Source organism: Lepidochelys kempii, chromosome 24, assembly GCF_965140265.1.
Source record: "Lepidochelys kempii isolate rLepKem1 chromosome 24, rLepKem1.hap2, whole genome shotgun sequence".
Taxonomy (NCBI): domain Eukaryota; kingdom Metazoa; phylum Chordata; order Testudines; family Cheloniidae; genus Lepidochelys; species Lepidochelys kempii.
Genome location: NC_133279.1, coordinates 9017546 through 9036282, shown reverse-complemented (window position 1 = coordinate 9036282; position 18737 = coordinate 9017546). Strand labels below are relative to the sequence as shown.

General features: G+C 58.9%; 1 protein-coding gene across 5 annotated transcripts in view; it reads right to left on the bottom strand.

The window, feature by feature from the left end:
* SEMA6C (semaphorin 6C) overlaps positions 1–18737 on the bottom strand; it is a 92275-nt gene that overhangs the window by 59870 nt on the left and 13668 nt on the right. For 4 of the 5 annotated variants that reach the window (XM_073323013.1, XM_073323016.1, XM_073323015.1 and 1 more), the window contains exon 2: positions 3208–3287. The gene's annotated coding sequence lies outside the window, so the exon portion shown is untranslated. Of the gene's footprint in view, positions 1–3207; positions 3288–5896; positions 5970–18737 lie in introns of those variants that run through there. The other variant, XM_073323014.1, reaches the window with a different exon arrangement.

The following is an 18737-nucleotide window of genomic DNA, read 5'->3' as shown; positions in this document are numbered from 1 at the left end:
GTCAGACTGGAAAAGACCCTGCTGAGCTGCGTGGGGGGATCTGTTTTCCCATCCCACAAGGACTTGCATGATTTTGAATTTTTTTTCCATCCCAAATTGAGATGAAAAATCCCAATCGCAAAAGAACAGGAGGACTCGTGGCACCTTAGAGACTAACACATTTAGTTGAGCACAAGCTTTCATGGGCTACAGCTCACTTCATCGGATGCATTCAGTGGAAAACACAGTGGGAAGATTTATATACACAGAGAACGTGAAACAATGGGTGTCACCGCACACACAGATGAACTCGGCTGCTACTCTGACATCTCAAAAGTGTCCATGAACCAATTTTTTTCAGTCTGGGGCAATCGAAACCTTTTGTTTTCATCATTCTGAACCGTTTTCTTTGGCGTTTGACGTTTCCTTTCTGTGGAACCGGTTTTTTAAATGCCTACATTAAGGGACAAGTGGCAACAAAAGGGTGTTTCGAACAACAAAACAAAATATGAAACTCTTCCTTTTGAACAGACCAGAATGTCCCATTTCCACAGTTTCTAGCCTTTATTTCTTTTTTTTTTTTTTTCAAAAAAAATTTCTAGCTGGGAAATTTGCCACATCTGACCCTCTCCCCACAAACTATTTCAGTTCTGACAAATTGGCTTTTTTCAGCAAAAAAATTTTCATAAAAAATTTCTAGACTAACTTCAGTTCGGATCCCACCGCTGACACTCATTTATAGCTTGGCCATCAACAAGTCAATGAGGCCAACATTTTCCAAAGTGGCCTCTAATCTTGGTTGCCTGTGTTAAGAAGTTTTAGGGGCAGGATTGCCCACAGGACTCCGGATGTGGGGTCTGAGTATCCCAGCACACCAGGGATCTGTGGGGTGTTCGGAGCCATTGACAATCCGGCCCTTCTTTAGGTGCCCGAATCGGAGTGCCAGGTGAACTCTGTTCATACCAGAACCTGGCTGCCTCACATCCAGTACCCAAAGCAGTGGCCACATTCGAAATTAGTGGCCTGAGCGTCTCTGTGCCTCAGTTTACCCACCTGTAAAATGGGGACAACGATAACTTTGTAAAGTGCTTTGAGATCTCAGACCTTCGGTGCAGCGCGGTGTTTGCCAGTCATAAAATCACAGAATCATAGAATATTAGGGTTTGAAGAGACCTCAGGAGGTCATCTAGTCCAAGCCCCTGCTCAAAGCAGGACCAATCCCCAACTAAATCATCCCAGCCAGGGCTTTGTCAAACTGGGCCTTAAAAACCTATAAGGATGGAGATTCCACCACCTCCCTAGGTAACGCATTCCAGTGCTTCACCACCCTCCTCGTGAAATAGTTTTTCCTAATATCCAACCTAAACCTCCCCCACTGCAACTTCAGACCATTGCTCCTTGTTCTGTCATCTGCTACCGCTGAGAACAGCCTAGCTCCATCCTCTTTGGAACCCCCCTTCAGGTAGTTGAAGGCTGCTATCAAATCCCCCCTCATTCTTCTCTTCTGCAGACTAAACAAGCCCAGTTCCCTCAGCCTTTCCTCGTAAGTCATGTGCCCCAGCCCCCTGTTCATTTTCGTTGCCCTCCGCTCGACGCTCTCCAATTTGTCCACATCCTTTCTGTAGTGTGGGGCCCAAATCTGGACGCAGTACTCCAGATGTGGCCTCACCAGTGCCAAATAGAGGGGAATAATCACTTCCCTCGACCTGCTGGCAATGCTCCTACTAATGCAGCCCAATATGCCGCTAGCCTTCTTGGCAACAAGGGCCCACTGCTGACTCATATCCAGTTTCTCGTCCACTGTCACCCCTAGGTCCTTCTCTGCAGAACTGTCACTTAGCCAGTCAGTCCCCAGCCTGTAACAGTGCCTGGGATTCTTCCATCCTAAGTGCAGGACTCTGCACTTGTCCTTGTTGAACCTCATCAGATTTCTTTTGGCCCAATCCTCCAATTTGTCTAGGTCACTCTAGACCCTATCCCTACCCTCCAGCGTATCTACCACTCCCCCTAGCTTACTGTCAGCAGCCAGCGCCCTGTGGATCGACAGCACCACCCAGAGGGTCTGTTGGATCGCACGGCTCAGCCAGCTGGTTTGTTCTGGGCAGTTAGGAGCAGGGGGAAGGTGCCATGCTATTTCCAGCTCCCAGAGCCGCTCTCACGGGATGCTGCGCGAAGGCTGCATGGGGAAGGGTGACTTTCCCGGCTGGCTGCTGCAGAAGGGCGCGGGGCAGGGGAGGGCTGGGTGTCTCCAGCCTTCAAGTCCATGGGAGCTACCTTACTCTGCCTGTGAGTTACTACTCCATGCCAGTGCGGTGCTACCCCATGGCTGACTCAGGGCAAGGCAGACAACACAGCGCGAAAGCCCCAGTATCCAGCCAATCACTCCTTCCTCAGAAAGCAGGGAACAGCAGCTTCTGGACTCCAGCTCTTCCCTGGGCCTAACCGAGGCCCCAGTCTTACCCCATCCTTGGCCAAGGCAGGGGTGCGTGCAAGTGACAGGCCATGTTACCCAGGCGGGAGAGAGGGCTCCCACCGCATCACCATGATGGGATAAGAAGGGGCTCGGCCCAGGCAATCGGTGGGAGAGATCGGGGCTGAGAGACCCAGAAGCATGGAGTTGGCCAGAGGCCATGGGGGCAAAACCAAACTCCCTAGCTGCCCCAGAAGCCCTGCATCCAAGCCTCCTGCGCCCAAACTCCAAGACTGCGACAACCTGAACTGGGACCCCAAGATCACAGCTCTGTACCCCGTGAATAACTCGGAACTGCCACATCCCCTCTGCTTCAGCCTTGAACCACCAACCCTGTCCCGTTCCTGCGCCGTGCTCTGCATCATCCCAAGATCCTGGCTCGCTGGGTCCAAGACACCATGCCAGGAGGGGCATCAAACTGCAATGGAAATACCCCCGCCCCGCCCCTGAGGAGAGCTGCCAGAGGAAGCCATTGACACCAAACACACAATCCTCTGAGGTGCACAGATCCTGCAAGGAGCTGGGCTCCATACTCGGCAGGTGCCTGCAGCTGGCCCCTTATCTCCTAACTCTTGACCGATATACATGCCTAGAGCACTCCTGGGACACCACAGAGAGCGCCAGCCCCCCGCCCCTTTGCAGCCTGAATATTGTGGGGGGCAAAGAGACCCCCTGCTGCTCAGGAGGAGGCATTGCAAAGCACAAGGCGAGAATGCCCCCCCCGCGCCCCCACACCCTACTGCCGGCCGCGGCCTTACCTTAGCTTCCAGGGTCCGGGGGCAGCTATGCACGGCCGGGGCTGGCCAGGCACTTGGGCGACTCTGGGGGTCCAGCAAGGCTGAGGGGAGACACAATTCAAAGGGGAGGGAGGTGAGATACAAGGTCAGACAGGCAGCACGGGGGGGTATCGAGGACCTGTGTTCAGTCAGCTGCATGGGGATGGCACTGAACCAGGATCGTGGCACTGCCAGGGGCACAGTGCCCCAGCCCTGCCGTCTGCTCCACGGCCCAAGTAGCCCATTGGTCCCCAAGGTAATTAACCACTAACGAACCGAAGAATTCTAGTAAGAGAGACACAGGCCTGGCTAGGCCAAGTGGGGGGGGGGCAGTGCCTGCCGGACAGCATCTGGGCATCACAGGGCAGCGCTACTCCTCTTTGGCACTGGGCGAGACTCCCACTGGGCACGGGTCCCCCTGGATCAGGTGCCACCGATCAGAGAGGGCGAGGCTGGGAGCTTGTGGCTGACACGCGTGCCCCAGGCATGCACACGCATGGGCATACGCAACCCCCAAATACACAGACAGAGGAAGCAAAGTAGAGGTTAGCCACCCCCGCGTCTGCAGTCAGGGGACAGCCTGATCCAGAGGGGAACTCCCAGCTCCCCCGAAGCCCCAGAGCTAAACCTGGGAACTAGGCCTGGGCTGATGGGTCACAGCACAGGACTGGGTGCGGCCAGGGGTATGCACAGGGGCTGTGCTCAGGTTCACATAATTCACAGGCACCCCTGGGAGCCGCCTCCTCCCTGCCCCACAGGTTGGGCACACCCAACCTCATCTGCCACCCTTTCACCTCGTGCCGGCTGGTACCTCTGAGCCAGGCACTCTCAGCACTGTCCCCCGGCGCATACCCCCCTCCCCCCCCAAGCATGTGACCCTAGTCCCAGTGGGGACACGGCCCCAGGATGGAGCTCCCACCAGACGATCCCGGGGGGGAGTTATTTTTAGCCGGACGGCGACTCCGAAGGAAGCAAAGTCAGCAGCGTGACAGAAATAGCCCTGTTAGAGAGCCCTGCATCAATGGATATAGATCCCTATGGCGGACGGGGCAGGGGGGTCTCCAGATAGCCGGCCTCGGCGGAGGGTTGGGGGGCAGGAACGAGACCCTTGTGCTGCGAGCCCTGCAATCCGGCTGCAGATGTGCCGCTGAGCAAGGTTATACATATCCCCCCGTCAGACCCACCCACATGCTCTCCCTCCAGCAGGTGGCGACAGCCAGTGGGGCTTCCCCAGGTGGGTGCTGCGGGCGCTGACAAGGAGCTGGGGGGGGGGGGCACAGATTGCCCCATCACGCCCCCGCCTACCCCGAATGGATGGAGGGCTAATGGCAGGGCTGGGTGGGGAGGGTGCAGAGGAAACCGGCAGTGAAAGGGTTAGGGGGTTGAGAAGAACGGGTGAGAGGGGGCTGGAAACCGGCTCGGGGAGCACAGGAGGGTGTCCAGCCCTGACTGTGTAACCGAACCCCCAAGGTGCCCGGGCCAGCAGGACGGGGGAGGCAGGTGCCCAACGATGCCAGCCCAGCAAGACAAGCCGCTTGGTCTTCACAGTCAGGGTCAAGTGGCAGAGCCAGCATCCTAGCAGGAAAAGGGGGCTCCCCCAAATTGCTCTGCCTGGGGAAAGAACAGCGGAGGGACGGACGGAGGGACAGACAGGCAGGCAGGGTGGACGGTGACAGGCACACACAGGGACCCTCCCTGCCTCCAGGTGCCACTGAAATCTCAGCTGCCGCCCACCCGCGCCCGCAGAAAGGGGAGCCCCAACGACCAGCGCCACGAGTCGGATGCGGAGCCACGAGCTGCTTCCCCCACCGAGATTCGATCCGGGGCTCCCCGTGGGCCGCATCGTGCTACTCCAGCCTTCTAGGCAGGCAAGCGTGTGACCCAAAACCTGATCTACCCACGCCTGCCCCAGCTGCTCTCTCCCTACCTGGCTGCTCAGACCGAGGCCACAGGGTGTTACCAGGCTGCCTTCAGAGAGGCCTTGAGCAGCAGGGTGAGTCTGAGCCCCTGGCCATGCGACCCCTAAGGAGGCGCATTATCTGAGCCAGGGATCAGCCGACCCGCATGGGACAGCATCCCATGCAAGAGGCAATTTCGGGATGAATGGGGAGATTCAGTGCAGAGTCAGAGAGGCCTTTTGTTTCCCTGATTGAAGGCTGCCCGGGTGTCACAGGAGCTGTCCCGCTTCATTTGCATGGCACAGAGAAACTCCATGAAGTCTTCCCGCGGGCTGCGGTGCCCGACGGCAGATGCGCCAAGGCTTCCTGGTTAAACGCCAACAGCTGGATCTGGATTACGCCCACTTTAGGGAGGTTAGGAACAGCTTCCAAGCAGGTCAGGGAGCATGCTGGCTCAGCAGCCGTGGGCATGTGGCCCATGTGCCTGTGGGCAGCACCAGCCAGGGGGGGTACTGCCAGCCGTGAGGCAGGCAGGGGCAATGCAAGCTTCCCCTGGGCAGCTCTGCTGCCACGCTTTGCTCTGACCCTAGGGCACATGCCGCAGTTCCAATCTCGGGGCCCCGATCAAACTGTCAGTGCCCCTCTGTCCCAACCCACAACCCCCCGCCCCCCATGCTATCCCAGCCCTGCCAGATCCCATTGCTCCCAGCCCGGACCAAAGGGCTGGCTCTTGGGCAGTGCCCGGGGAGCATGGGGCCGGGGGGGGGACTCACGAGGCGCTCAGCGGCTCCCTGCGGGACGAATGAAGTTCTCCAGACACGGAGGCGGTACAACTGAAGCTTTGCAACCACAGCCTCTTTCCCAGTCAATTTCCCTCTCTCCGTCGCTCTGACATCTGAGTCCAGCTGCGCGGCCGCCACGCCTGCCCCCGGGGACCAGGGATATTCTCACCCCCCTCCCTGCCCACTGCAAACCCAAGATTGCCAGGCTCGCTGGGCTGCGTCGGAGGGAAACAAAAGCAGATCGGATCCGTGACGGAAACGTGGCGTTTTAATTGGGCTCAGTGAAGAGGAAATGAAATGCATGGGGGGGTGTCCCTAAGAGAAAGAGCAGGAGGGGGGCTATAACAGGGGTGTAATTGTTGCGCTTTCCACTCCAGCTCCCTCAGAAAGGTCTGATCGGCCTTGATTGCTAACACGTGTGGGAAATCCTGAGGAGGGAGCCGGTCTCTGTGCAGAGCAGGGAATTGAGGGCAGATTGCCCGCTGCCCACGCGGGGCCCTGCCAGCTCCTGGGGAAGCAGCCGCTGCAAGAGGATCCACGGCCCCATTGTGCCAGGCGCTGCACAGACCCCGGGCGAGACCAGGGCCCTGTTATGCCAGGTGCTGCCTGGGCGCTGGATAGACCCCAGCTGAGAGCAGGGCCCCGTTGTGTCAGGCGCTGCACAGACCCCGGGTGAGAGCAGGGCACCGTTGTGCCGGGCGCTGCACAGACCCCGACTGAGAGCAGGGCCCCGTTATGCTGGACACTGAGCTGATCTGAACTAAGGGAGAATCCCTGCCACAAAGAGCTTGGAGACCTGCCCCCCACCCTTTGTCTGCTCTGCTCATGCTGTGAGCTGTCTGGGGCCAGGACTGTCTCTCACCCTGCATCTGTGCAGCCCCCAGCACAAGGGGACCCTGATCTTGGTTGGTGCTACCACAGCATCCCAAACAACAGTCAGACGGTGCAACGGGACGGCACTGCTGTAAAACGTGGCGAGGGGGACGGGGGACTCCAGAGGTGCAGAGCACGGTGGGGAAACAGAGAGAGCCCAAGCTCGTGGCTCGTACGGGCTTTAGCTTGGAACCACAGGGCTGAATCACCCAGAGGCTTTCCAGGAAACATGCCCTGGCTGGAGAAACTCGTGCCTCACTCATGATCTACGTTCTGCACAGGAGCATCAAGAGTTTAAGCTGCCTGGGGGAGCGAAGGATGTCCAGGGCTCAGCGACCCAGCTAAGCTGCCTCCCCCTTCATGTTCTTCCCAGCTCCCTTGGCTGATCTCCCGGACGGTTCTCGGCAGAAGGTAATTGCCCCCCATAGAAGTTTGCTGTGTGGAGCGTGACACCATATGCGAGCGCCAAGACCAGCCCGTTGGAAGTCCCTGGGTGCTGGCCAGCCCAAGGCCAAGGAGCGTGGGGCCGATCTCCATCCAGCCTGCGGAACAGCCGCTGCAGTGAGATCCAGGGCCCTGGCTGTTGATATGTTTATTATGGTCATGCTGGCCAAGAGCAGGGCCCCGTTGTGCCGGGCGCTGCACAGACCCCGGGCCAGAGCAGGGCCCCGTTGTGCCGGGCGCTGCACGGACCCCGACCGAGAGCAGGGCCCCGATGTGCCGGGCGCTGCACAGACCCCGACCGAGATCAGGGCCCCGATGTGCCGGGCACTGCACAGACCCCGACCGAGAGCAGGGCCCCGTTGTGCCAGGCGCTGCACGGACCCCGACCGAGATCAGGGCCCCGTTGTGCCGGGCGCTGCACAGACCCCGACCGAGAGCAGGGCCCCGTTGTGACGGGCGCTGCACAGACCCCGACCGAGAGCAGGGCCCCGTTGTGCCGGGCGCTGCACAGACCCCGACCGAGAGCAGGGCCCCGATGTGCCGGGCGCTGCACAGACCCCGACCGAGAGCAGGGCTCCGATGTGCCGGGCGCTGCACAGACCCCGACCGAGATCAGGGCCCCGATGTGCCGGGCACTGCACAGACCCCGACCGAGAGCAGGGCCCCGATGTGCCGGGCGCTGCACAGACCCCGACCGAGATCAGGGCCCCGATGTGCCGGGCGCTGCACAGACCCCGACCGAGAGCAGGGCCCCGTTGTGACGGGCGCTGCACAGACCCCGACCGAGATCAGGGCTCCGATGTGCCGGGCGCTGCACAGACCCCGACCGAGAGCAGGGCCCCGTTGTGCCGGGCGCTGCACAGACCCCGACCGAGAGCAGGGCCCCGATGTGCCGGGCGCTGCACAGACCCCGACCGAGAGCAGGGCCCCGTTGTGCCGGGCGCTGCACGGACCCCAACCGAGAGCAGGGCCCCGATGTGCCGGGCGCTGCACAGACCCCGACCGAGATCAGGGCCCCGATGTGCCGGGCACTGCACAGACCCCGACCGAGAGCAGGGCCCCGTTGTGACGGGCGCTGCACAGACCCCGACCGAGATCAGGGCTCCGATGTGCCGGGCGCTGCACAGACCCCGACCGAGAGCAGGGCCCCGTTGTGCCAGGCGCTGCACGGACCCCGACCGAGAGCAGGGCCCCGTTGTGCCAGGCGCTGCACAGACCCCGACCGAGATCAGGGCCCCGTTGTGCCGGGCGCTGCACGGACCCCGACCGAGAGCAGGGCCCCGTTGTGCCAGGCGCTGCACAGACCCCGACCGAGATCAGGGCTCCGATGTGCCGGGCGCTGCACAGACCCCGACCGAGATCAGGGCCCCGATGTGCCGGGCACTGCACAGACCCCGACCGAGAGCAGGGCCCCGTTGTGACGGGCGCTGCACAGACCCCGACCGAGAGCAGGGCTCCGATGTGCCAGGCGCTGCACGGACCCCGACCGAGAGCAGGGCCCCGTTGTGCCGGGTGCTGCACGGACCCCGACCGAGAGCAGGGCTCCGATGTGCCGGGTGCTGCACGGACCCCGACCGAGAGCAGGGCCCCGATGTGCCGGGCGCTGCACGGACCCCGACCGAGAGCAGGGCCCCGATGTGCCGGGCGCTGCACAGACCCCAACCGAGAGCAGGGCCCCGATGTGCCGGGCGCTGCACAGACCCCGACCGAGAGCAGGGCCCCGTTGTGCCGGGCGCTGCACGGACCCCGACCGAGAGCAGGGCCCCGTTGTGCCGGGCGCTGCACAGACCCCGACCGAGAGCAGGGTCCCGTTGTGCCAGGCGCTGCACAGACCCCGACCGAGAGCAGGGCCCCGTTGTGCCGGGCGCTGCAGAGACCCTGACTGAGAGCCTGTCGAGTGTGTTCAGTGCCTGGCACAACTGAGAGCAGGGCCCCCGCATGATACCAGGCTACTTGTTCTCATTGACAACTGAGCCAGCAGCCATCAGTGCAATGAGTGGGGTGTTCTTAGGGGCTCACTCTCTATGTGTTTTAATGGAAGGAAATACAGGAACTTCCGAACTGGATCAGACCAGGGTCCATCCACCCTTTTATCCTGCCTCCCACAGTGACCACAGTCACACAACAGGGCAGAGCAGAGCCAGAAATAGAACCCAGTAGTCCTGACATCAAGCCCAATGCTGGGAATGAAGCTCTGGGAGGGGAGTGGGGTCTAATGGTTAAAGTGGGGGGCTGGGAGCCAGGACTCCTGGGTTCTGTTCCGAGCTCTGGGAAGGGAGTGGGGTCCACTGGTCTCAGTGGAGTGGCTGGGAACCAGGAGTCCTGACTCCTGTCAAATACCCAGTGGCTGATTCCTGTGGTGGACAAGAGGAAACCACAGCAGCCCTTGTCCTGGTCTGGCTCCCCAGCCAAAGCCAACAGGCTGCTGCTGAGAGGAGACCTGGCCCGGTGAACTCTTTGGAGCCTGGTGTTTCCCAGCGCCGGGTGGGGGGCGTCGATACGAGTGCAGCCTGGCAGGGGAGACCCAACAGGAGGCAGTGCTGAGCCAAAGCCCTTGTGTAGTACTGGGGACAGGTGGGGAATAGCGCAGCTGCTGCCCCAGCAGAGGGCGCTCTTCTCTGAGCCAGTGCAGTGCCCCAGCAGGGGGTGCGGAGCTGTGGGGGGGGGGGGTTCAGTAGGACGTGCTCCTGCCTTTGAGCATTGCTGAGCCAGGGCACCTGGGTTCTCTTCCCAGCTCTAGGAACGGAGCGGGGCCTAGTGGTTAAAGCAGGGTGCGGGGTGGGAACCTGGAGTCCTGGGCTGTGATCCCAGCTCTGGGAGGGGAAAGGGCTCTAGTGGTTACAGCAAGGAGGAGCTGGAGAGTCAGGACTCCTGGGTTCCTCAAAGGAGCATGGTCTCTCGGCCAGGGGAGTCAGGACTCCTGGGTTCAAAGGCAATAAGTTCCGGGCACATCACAGATTTTAGTTAAAGGAGAACTACGGAGCTGCTATGCTGTGCCATCCCTGGGCGCGTGCCCCCCCCAGGTCAGACCCACTCCTGTCTTCTCCTGCTGGTGAGTGCCCCCCAGCTCAGACTCCTGCCCGCCCTCACCCCAACCGGGCGGTCAGTGTGCCTAGTGCCCAGAGCAGCCCGGAGGAGGCGGGGCGTTAAGCATCCATGCAATTGTATCGACTGGACCATTAATGAGGTCAGGACTCCTAAAGCCGCCTTTATTATTTGAAACGTAAATAATTAAATTCAAGACAATAAATCACTATTAATGCCAAGGGTCAGGGCAGGGAGTGGTGTGAGCGGGATGGGAGAGGGGAGTGCATCGGGCTGCATCATTAGGAGACCCTACAATAACAAGTCAGTGTCTGTGAAGGACCCTACAATAGCATCCATGAGAGACCCTACAAGGTGCTTTACAAACAATGGCTTATTGTGGTCACTGTCAGACCCATGTTACGGGTGGGGAAACTGAGGCATGGTGGGGCAACTCAATGTGCTTCAGGACACGTGGCAGGGAATTGACCCCAGGATTCACACTGGGCCCAGGAGTTCTGACTCTCAGCCCAGTGCTTTAATCACTAGTCCATGCTGCCCAATGACGGCCGGCCTCAAAGGGTTAACAAGGGCAGAGCTGGCTGGCTGGCAGCCCCATTTCCGTTGTGGCACCCGCCCCTGACAAAACGCCAGGCTGCCATGGCCAATGCCCATTCTGCACCAAACTGCAGCTGCCTTTAGCCGCTGTGAACGGCTGACACCGACACAGGATTCACACCGCTCAAGGCTGGCAAGGCCACCACTACAGGGGAGGAAGCCTGCTCGGCTTTGCACAATGTGGTGGAAGAAGGAGGGGTTGCTCCACAGGAGAGGAGGGCTTGTGTGTGCACGCACATATGTGTGCTTATTTGTGTGTGCAGGCGTGTTTGCACGTGTGTAGGCACGCGCACAGGTATGGCTGGGCACGTGCATCCGTGTGCATGCACACACGTGTGCTCGGGCGGGTGCATGTGCACGAGCGTGTATCTGGATGCCTGCACGTGTGTGCAGGTATGTACAAGAATGTGCGTGTGGATGCATGCACGTGGGCAGGTATATATGTGTGTGCATGTTTGTGTGCGCAGGAGTTTTGCACGCAGGTCTCTGTGTTTGTGTCTGTGGGCACATGACGGGGTGGGTGGCAGGCGGCACTTGGAAGCCATCGCTGAAGCGAATGAAGTCACGGCTTCTAAGGAGGCGAAGTAACAGCCCCAGTGTGAATCCTAGCGCAGGCGGGGAGCCATTTTAAGGGCTGCCAACTTTCTTCTTAATTATTAAAGAGCCCACAATGTATCACAGCTAACTACTGTTGGTGTGGGGAGAGTCAGCAACGGGGTAAGTTATGACTCGCCTCGGGCACGGGAACGACACCGGATTGCAGCCTGCGCCGTGGCCCAGACCTCACCGGCCCGACGCTCGTCGAAGCCAGTCCAGAGGTGCTCAGCTGCACTGATTACTGTGGTGCACACCCTCACACACACACACACAGAGCACTGATCTCTATGCACAAGCTAGGACGTGCATGGATACCTGCATGCTCATGCAGCTGCCCTCCCACCCCGAATCCTTCCCCTGAACTAGGCTCAGCGGGTCCAATGCCCTGTCGCCCTGTGGTCAGCCAGTCGTTTGCATCATGGCAAAGAGAGTCCCCCCTCCCACCCACACCCCTCCACTTTGCACTGGTGCAGGCAACTGCCCGGCGGCCGGGCCACGGTGCATCGGCCCCCCTACATTCGTTATTTGTATTCCACTAATGCCTAGAAGTCCCAACTGAGATGGGACCTGCCTGGTCACTGGGCCCTGAGCTCAGAGACACACCCAGGTGCTTTAAGCACATGCAGGTTTGATTTAATGGGCACGGCACAGAGCCAGATCGTTAGCGGACGCAAGCTAGCGCAGCTCCATTGACTTCACTGATTTAAACCGCGGGGGTTATGACCCCATTGACTCCAATGGAGTGACGCGCATTTACCCCGTGGGGGATCTGGCCATTGACTCCAACGGAGTGATGCCCATTTACACATGCTGGGGATCTGGCCCATGCTCCGTGGGGCTGAGCTGTGCAATGACAGTGGGGGTTTCCCAGGCTGGAGGATGCACTCCGCTGTGGCGGTTCGCAGGGGGGTGTCCCTGGGGCAGTCCCCACCCCTAGGTCTAACTGGCTGGAGCCCTGATCCTTCCTGAGCGCCTCTTGAAACTGACCAGCTGCTTTCCCTCTCCTTTTTGGGGAATTCAAGCATTCCCCCTCCCCTCCCCGACCCAAGGGGCAGTGACCAGCTCTGGGCGGCCCCAGGCTGGCTCCAGCCAAAAGCAGAGCCGACCACGCTGGCTCCTTGCCCGCCCCAGCCCAGAGAGGTGCAGACAAAGAGCAGAAGCCACAGGAGAGCCCAAGCTTTCCAACCTCCTCTGGGCTGTAACTAGCGGGGGACAGAAATGGGCCTGACTCCCATGAGGGCTCGGGGTCTGGAAGCCAAGTGTGCAGAGCCCCCAACAGGAGCCAGATCTTCAGAAGGGGCATGCAGAAATGTGCGTGTGCATTCACACACGTGTGTGGATGTGCGCATATGCATTTGTGCATGCGTGTGTGTGTGCACGACCGCGTATGGAGAGCAATGTGCATCCAACGTGCAATGCTCTTGTGAAAATTCTGGCTGAAGCCTGGGAGTTTAGCAGGGGAGAGGGCAATCAAAGCGGGCAGAGCTGCGGGAGACAGGATGGGTCAGTGGGCACAGCACAGGGCTAGCAGTCAGGACGCCTGAATTTCATATCTAGCCCAAGGAGGGGAGTGGGGTCTGGTGGTTAGAGCCAGGGGCTGGGAGTCAGGACTCCTGGGTTCTATTTCCCAGCTCTGGGAAGGGAGTGGGGTGTAATGATTAGAGCAGGGGATTTGGAGTCAGGACTAACACTCCCCCCCACACCCAATCATTCTCATATTTGGGGGTGAATTTAACACCATTTTCGGGGAAGGGCAGGGGCTGAAGATTGAAGTTCTCTGACGCTTTCCAGGGCAAGACCAGTCTGGATCCTAACAGCGGGTGCTCCCTGTTACCCCAGATTTAAGGGGTGTGTGTACCCCAGATTGTAATCAAACTAATTGCAACCATATTATGTGCATTCAGCCATCACAAATTAATCAAATAAAACACCACACAGTAGAGGGTTAATTGGAAAGCAAGCTTTTAGAGGCAAGGTCAAAACGAGCTGGCAGTTTCTGCTAATTAGAATGGAAAAAGGGGGAAAACAAGTGAACAAATAAAAGTAAAAATAAATTAAGTAAATAAAAATCCTTACGTCTGGGTGCCTTCAATATGAAACATTTATTACAAATTTTAAAATGTAATAATTTTCTAGGGGTGATTGTAACCTGTGTCTTTTATAAAAGCGAGTTATAAAAAACTAGCTAATATAGTGGACTTCAAAGCCGTCCTCTGAAGCCATTTTAAGGAATGTTTTTTCATAACACCGGTTTTTCCCCAGTGGGTGAGCAACTGGCCACTGCGAACCCGCTGTTAATTACCCAATATTGTTTCAGAATTAAGGTAAATATCTGGAGTGTCCTAAACCTGTTGCTTCTGCCTGTGTGTGCTTAAATCTAATAAACTGCATTTTAGATAGCGCACGGTTACTCGCATTAATCTTTTATCAGATGGAATTGCTGTGTTCCCACTGATTGATTTCCTGACGCTGCCTGAGTGAAACAGTGAAGTTGCCCTGCTGTGGGGTCTAAAAACCCTGGGTAACATGCCCCCATCCTGCAGCTATTCCTTTCGCCTCCAGCTCACCCTTCCTCCCGGCCCTGGTGCCCTGGGCCTCTGTCACCTCCAGGCTGGGTCCCCCTAACTCCACGACAGTGGAGACGATGGACAGCCTGGTACGGCACACGGCTGCCCACCCCCTGCGTGGCTCAGGCCACCGTGCGCCAGTCTCTGCACCAGCCCCACTCAGCATCCCCCGCCCGTTTGAGGCCCTGCTCCTAATTCTCCCAGCAACAAATGGCTCAGCAATTTCAGGGAGTGAATATCCATCGACACACGCCCGCGACAGCTGAGCGGAGCCGGGACAAGGCTGGCTGGGGCGCGGGAGAGCTGGGGATACGATCAAACCCCCCGAGGAGACCATGCGGATCCAGAGTCTGACCAGCTTTAGGAGGTGTCGCACCACCTTCTTCTGCCAGGGAGCCTTTCTGCCACAGGACAAACGCTCCTTTTACTCCCAACCCTACCAATCCCTTCCCATCCCGCACAAAACCTACCCTAAGCAGAGTTCCGGGCCCAGAAAGGGAGAAGAGCCAGAGACTCCATCAAGGCCATTAGGGGCTTTGCTATTGCTCCTGATTTTATGTGGAAGGTGCCCAGACACCTCAGTGGTGGGCAGCAGGATAACACCCTAAGGGGAAGCTAGTTAGCTAGAATTACCCCATGTGGCTGCCAGCAGGGGAGGGCTGTCCACATGGACTCTTCAGTCCTTGGTCTTATGATCCTGAGATCAGGACCTCGTTGCACCGGGCACTGCCCAGATGCACAGTGAGGGATACCCCTGCCCTTCGGAGCTAACAATCTAGACAGACAAGACGGACTAAGGATGGGAGGGGAAACTGAGGCAGAAGATCTGCCAGAGCCAGGCCTAGAACCCAGGTGCCCTAATGCCCAGTGCCTTAGCTGGTGACTCATCCAGCACTGCTATTCAGGCCTCAGCCACAAGGCCGCAGCAGCGCCCCCAAGTGCCACATTGGGGCGTTAGAACAACCACCTCCTCCAATGCCCCCCTTCCTGCAGATCCCGGTGCCAGACTCCACTGGCATCACCCAGCCGCTGAGCGCCCCTCAGTGGCTGGGTGGTAATTTGATTTGATTGGGGCTCTGAGTCACTGAACGGGTCACCGCCGCGCCACAGAAGGGAATTTGGAACAATTTCGTTACCACTTGGGTTCTTCCTCCTGCAGCCAGCGGGACCGTAAATGCCATATTGATTAATCCGTTCGCCCGCTTACTGATAAATAGCATCTAATTTGTTGCCTCTGGGCACGGCAGCCAATGCAGATGAACCGCGGGTGAGGGAGATTAATAGGTTGCTGGGTGGTAATTTGATTTGATTGGGGCTCTGAGTCACTCCGACTTCGGCAATTTAACCCCATCGCCTGCAATTCCGCTAGCACCTGGGACGTGGCTGCTCCTCCACGGGCCGGGTGGCAAGGGGGATTCCTCACGGCTAACTACCACAGGCTTTCGAGGGTTAAACCGCCCCAAGGAAATAAAATCCTTGCAGGCCAAGGCAGCAGCGTTACCTAGTGGCTTGGGAGACAGCATACCTGGGCTCTATTCCTACTGACCTTGAGTAAGCCCGTTCTTGCTCCGTGCCTCAGTTTCCCTGCCCACTCCTTGTCTATTTAGCCTGTGAGGCCCAGATCCTCAAAGGTATTCAGGTACCTGACTCCCATAGGCATCTAGGCCTACACCCTTGGGGTCAGGGACCGTGTCCCACTCTGTGTCTGTACAGTGCCCTGCCTAATGGGGCCCCGATCTCAGCTGGGTCATCTCGGCACTACCTTAATACACCTAATATTATCACCAGCTGGGGATGATGCCAAAGGACTTGTCTACGCAACAGTGCTATTTTAGGGGGAGCCTCGCCAATTTGGCCCCGCGGACGCACGCGTGTCTCATGCGTTATCAGGGCGAAATGGGAATTTTCCATAGTATTGCTCTGAAGCCCCTGTGCGCCTCAGTTTCCCCCACATTTTGCATTACTACTCAGCGGGCGCAAAGGGGTTAACAGTGCTCTTGCAGCAGAGCTGGAGACGGGGCATGGGCGGAATAGTCTCTCTGTCAGGGGCAGACCAAAGGGACCAAGAGAAAATCCGAAGAGGGACAATGCCCAGAACTTGCCCACAAGCAAACAGCAGCCCAGAGGAAGGCGATTTTCCCTGGGGAAGCTGAGCCGAGGTGGCGAAGTTAAATGGAGTCTGTGTGACAGCATGGCAGGCTGATCGCATTGGCTTAGCCAGCATGGCCCATGGCTCCACCTTTGTCTCTCTTTGCTGGCCTCAGGACTTTCAGATTCTGCAGCCAGGCGACGAACAAACCATCCTGGGAGAAGGCTGTCGGCTGTGGCTGCAGGTACCCACTGAGAGCACTGCGCCCCGCTGGAGTCTGGCTGGGCTGGATTCACTGCAGGGAGCCCTGGAGAGAGACCCGGCTCGCTGGTGCCCAATGGGCCAGTCTCAGCATCTTGCAAGCCCCGGGCCTGCCCCCGTGGAACTGAGGCCCCTGGGGTTCCAGCCTGCTAAAGGGGTCCCTCGCAAGGGACTGGTTACAGGTCAGAGCACGGGCCAGCCCTGTGGATCTGTGCCAGGAGGACCCTCTCTCTAACTTCCCTGGAAAGGGTTAATGGGAGCGGTGCCCAGTGCCCCCCTGGGGACGCGCCCGGGGTGGTTTGCATTCTGCTGCCTCCCTCGATTGCGTTTGGCAGGCGATAGATTTCATCGAACATCTTAATGATTAAATGCGGTGCACCTGCGGTTCTGCTGCAGCACCAACCACCCCCTGCCCTCCCCCCCCCCCCGGAAACCCAGCCCTGCGCGCGCCATCCCGGGAGGGAAATCAAACCCCACTCAACGGCCCCGGCTCTCAAATGAACTGAGCTGCGGAGGCCGGCCTCACCCCAGGGGCGGCTCCCCTGCTCCCTCCGCTTGTTAGAAAGGTGAGCTGGGGCAGCTGCTAGAAGGTTCCTAATGCAGTCCCCCGGGGAGGGGGAAATCGGAGCAGGTTCAGCTGGGGGAAGGCAGGTCGGAGCAGCGGGCAGAGTTCAGGGCTGGGAGTTGGGGCTGCGGGATTCTGTTTCCAGCTCTGGCAACGAGCAAGGTCTAATGGCTAGGGCAGAGAGCTGAGAGTCAGGACTCCTGGGTTCTATTGCCCAGCGCTGGGAAGGGAGTGGGGTGCAGTGGTTAGAGCCGGGGGGGGCATGGCTGGGAGTCAGGACGCCTGGGTTCTATTTCTCAGTGCTGGGAAAGGAGTGGGGTGCAGTGGTTAGAGCCGGGGGGGGGCGTGGCTGGGAGTCAGGACGCCTGGGTTCTATTTCTCAGTGCTGGGAAAGGAGTGGGGTGCAGTGGTTAGAGCCGGGGGGGGGGCGTGGCTGGGAGTCAGGACGCCTGGGTTCTATTTCTCAGTGCTGGGAAAGGAGTGGGGTGCAGTGGTTAGAGCCGGGGGGGGCATGGCTGGGAGTCAGAACTCCTGGGTTCTATTTCTCAGTGCTAGGAAGGGAGTGGGGTGCAGTGGTTAGAGCCGGGGGGCGTCGCTGGGAGTCAGGACTCCTGGGTTCTATTGCCCAATACTGGGAAGGGAGTGGGGTGCAGTGATTAGAGCTGGGGGGGCATGGCTGGGAGTCAGGACTCCTAGGTTCTATTTCTCAGTGCTGGGAAGGGAGTGGGGTGCAGTGGTTAGAGCCGGGGGGCATGGCTGGGAGTCAGGACTCCTGGGTTCTATTGCCCAGTGCTGGGAAGGGAGTGGGGTGCAGTGGTTTGAGATTGCTTTGAGGGATTGCTTGCCTGGGACTGAAATGCAGCCACCTCTGGGGTGGAGCGCTTCAGTGGTTTAGCAACCACCCCACAACGCTGCACAACCTTTTAGGGCACACAGGAAGACAAAGGCTGGATCAGGCTAGCAAATTAGCCCTTCGCACCTGGAACCCTGTCATGCCCAGCAAGTGGGATGAGTTTCTGGGATTTCAGCCCAGTTTCTGGGGGGGTGGGGGGTCATCAGTGCAGCATGAGGGAGTCAGCTCAGGCCACTGCTCCAGGCTGCAGCATGGCAGCGTCTGATTGCTCTGCCGGGCTTGGCTCTAAATCATCCCAGCGGATGCCAGGTACCATCGGCTCCCCTTCTCAGCCTCTGGCCCGGCTCTGATGAGGGAAGGGAGGGACCTGAGAGTGTCTGTGACAATATCAGGAAGCAAATAACGCTGTGAGACATCCTGATTCGAGCAATGCCGTGGCTCCAAGATCGGCAGCTCCGACCCATTGCATCAGAACCCTTCACCCCAGGGAGAAGAGCAGAGGGGTGGACGGGGCGGGAGACGGTCTGCCTGCCTGCCTGCCCGGGGGCGAATAGCAGACCCCTGACTCCCCCACAGCTCCAGCCTGGAGCTCTGCAACTCTTGTAAGCTGGCTGCTACCTGCTTGGATCCTCTGGTTTGTTACAAGGGCAAATGCCCCTCCCCACACTCCACTGCCCCTGCCCATCCCCCAGGGAGGCTGGCGTGGAGGGGAGGCGATTTCAGGCAGCTCTTCTGTTCACACAGTTGCTGGATTGAAGGCACGGGGGCTCCTGGCAGCTGCCCCCCTACTCTAATTAAAGTGAGCAGTTAGCATGAGGTAATCGCTGGCAGGAGACAGAGCCAAACCTAAGGACACCATGGCCATAAACAATGGGCTCGGGCCGGACTGCTCCCGGTGCCAAAGCACTGGTCTCTCCAGGCCGTCGGCCGACTGCCTACAA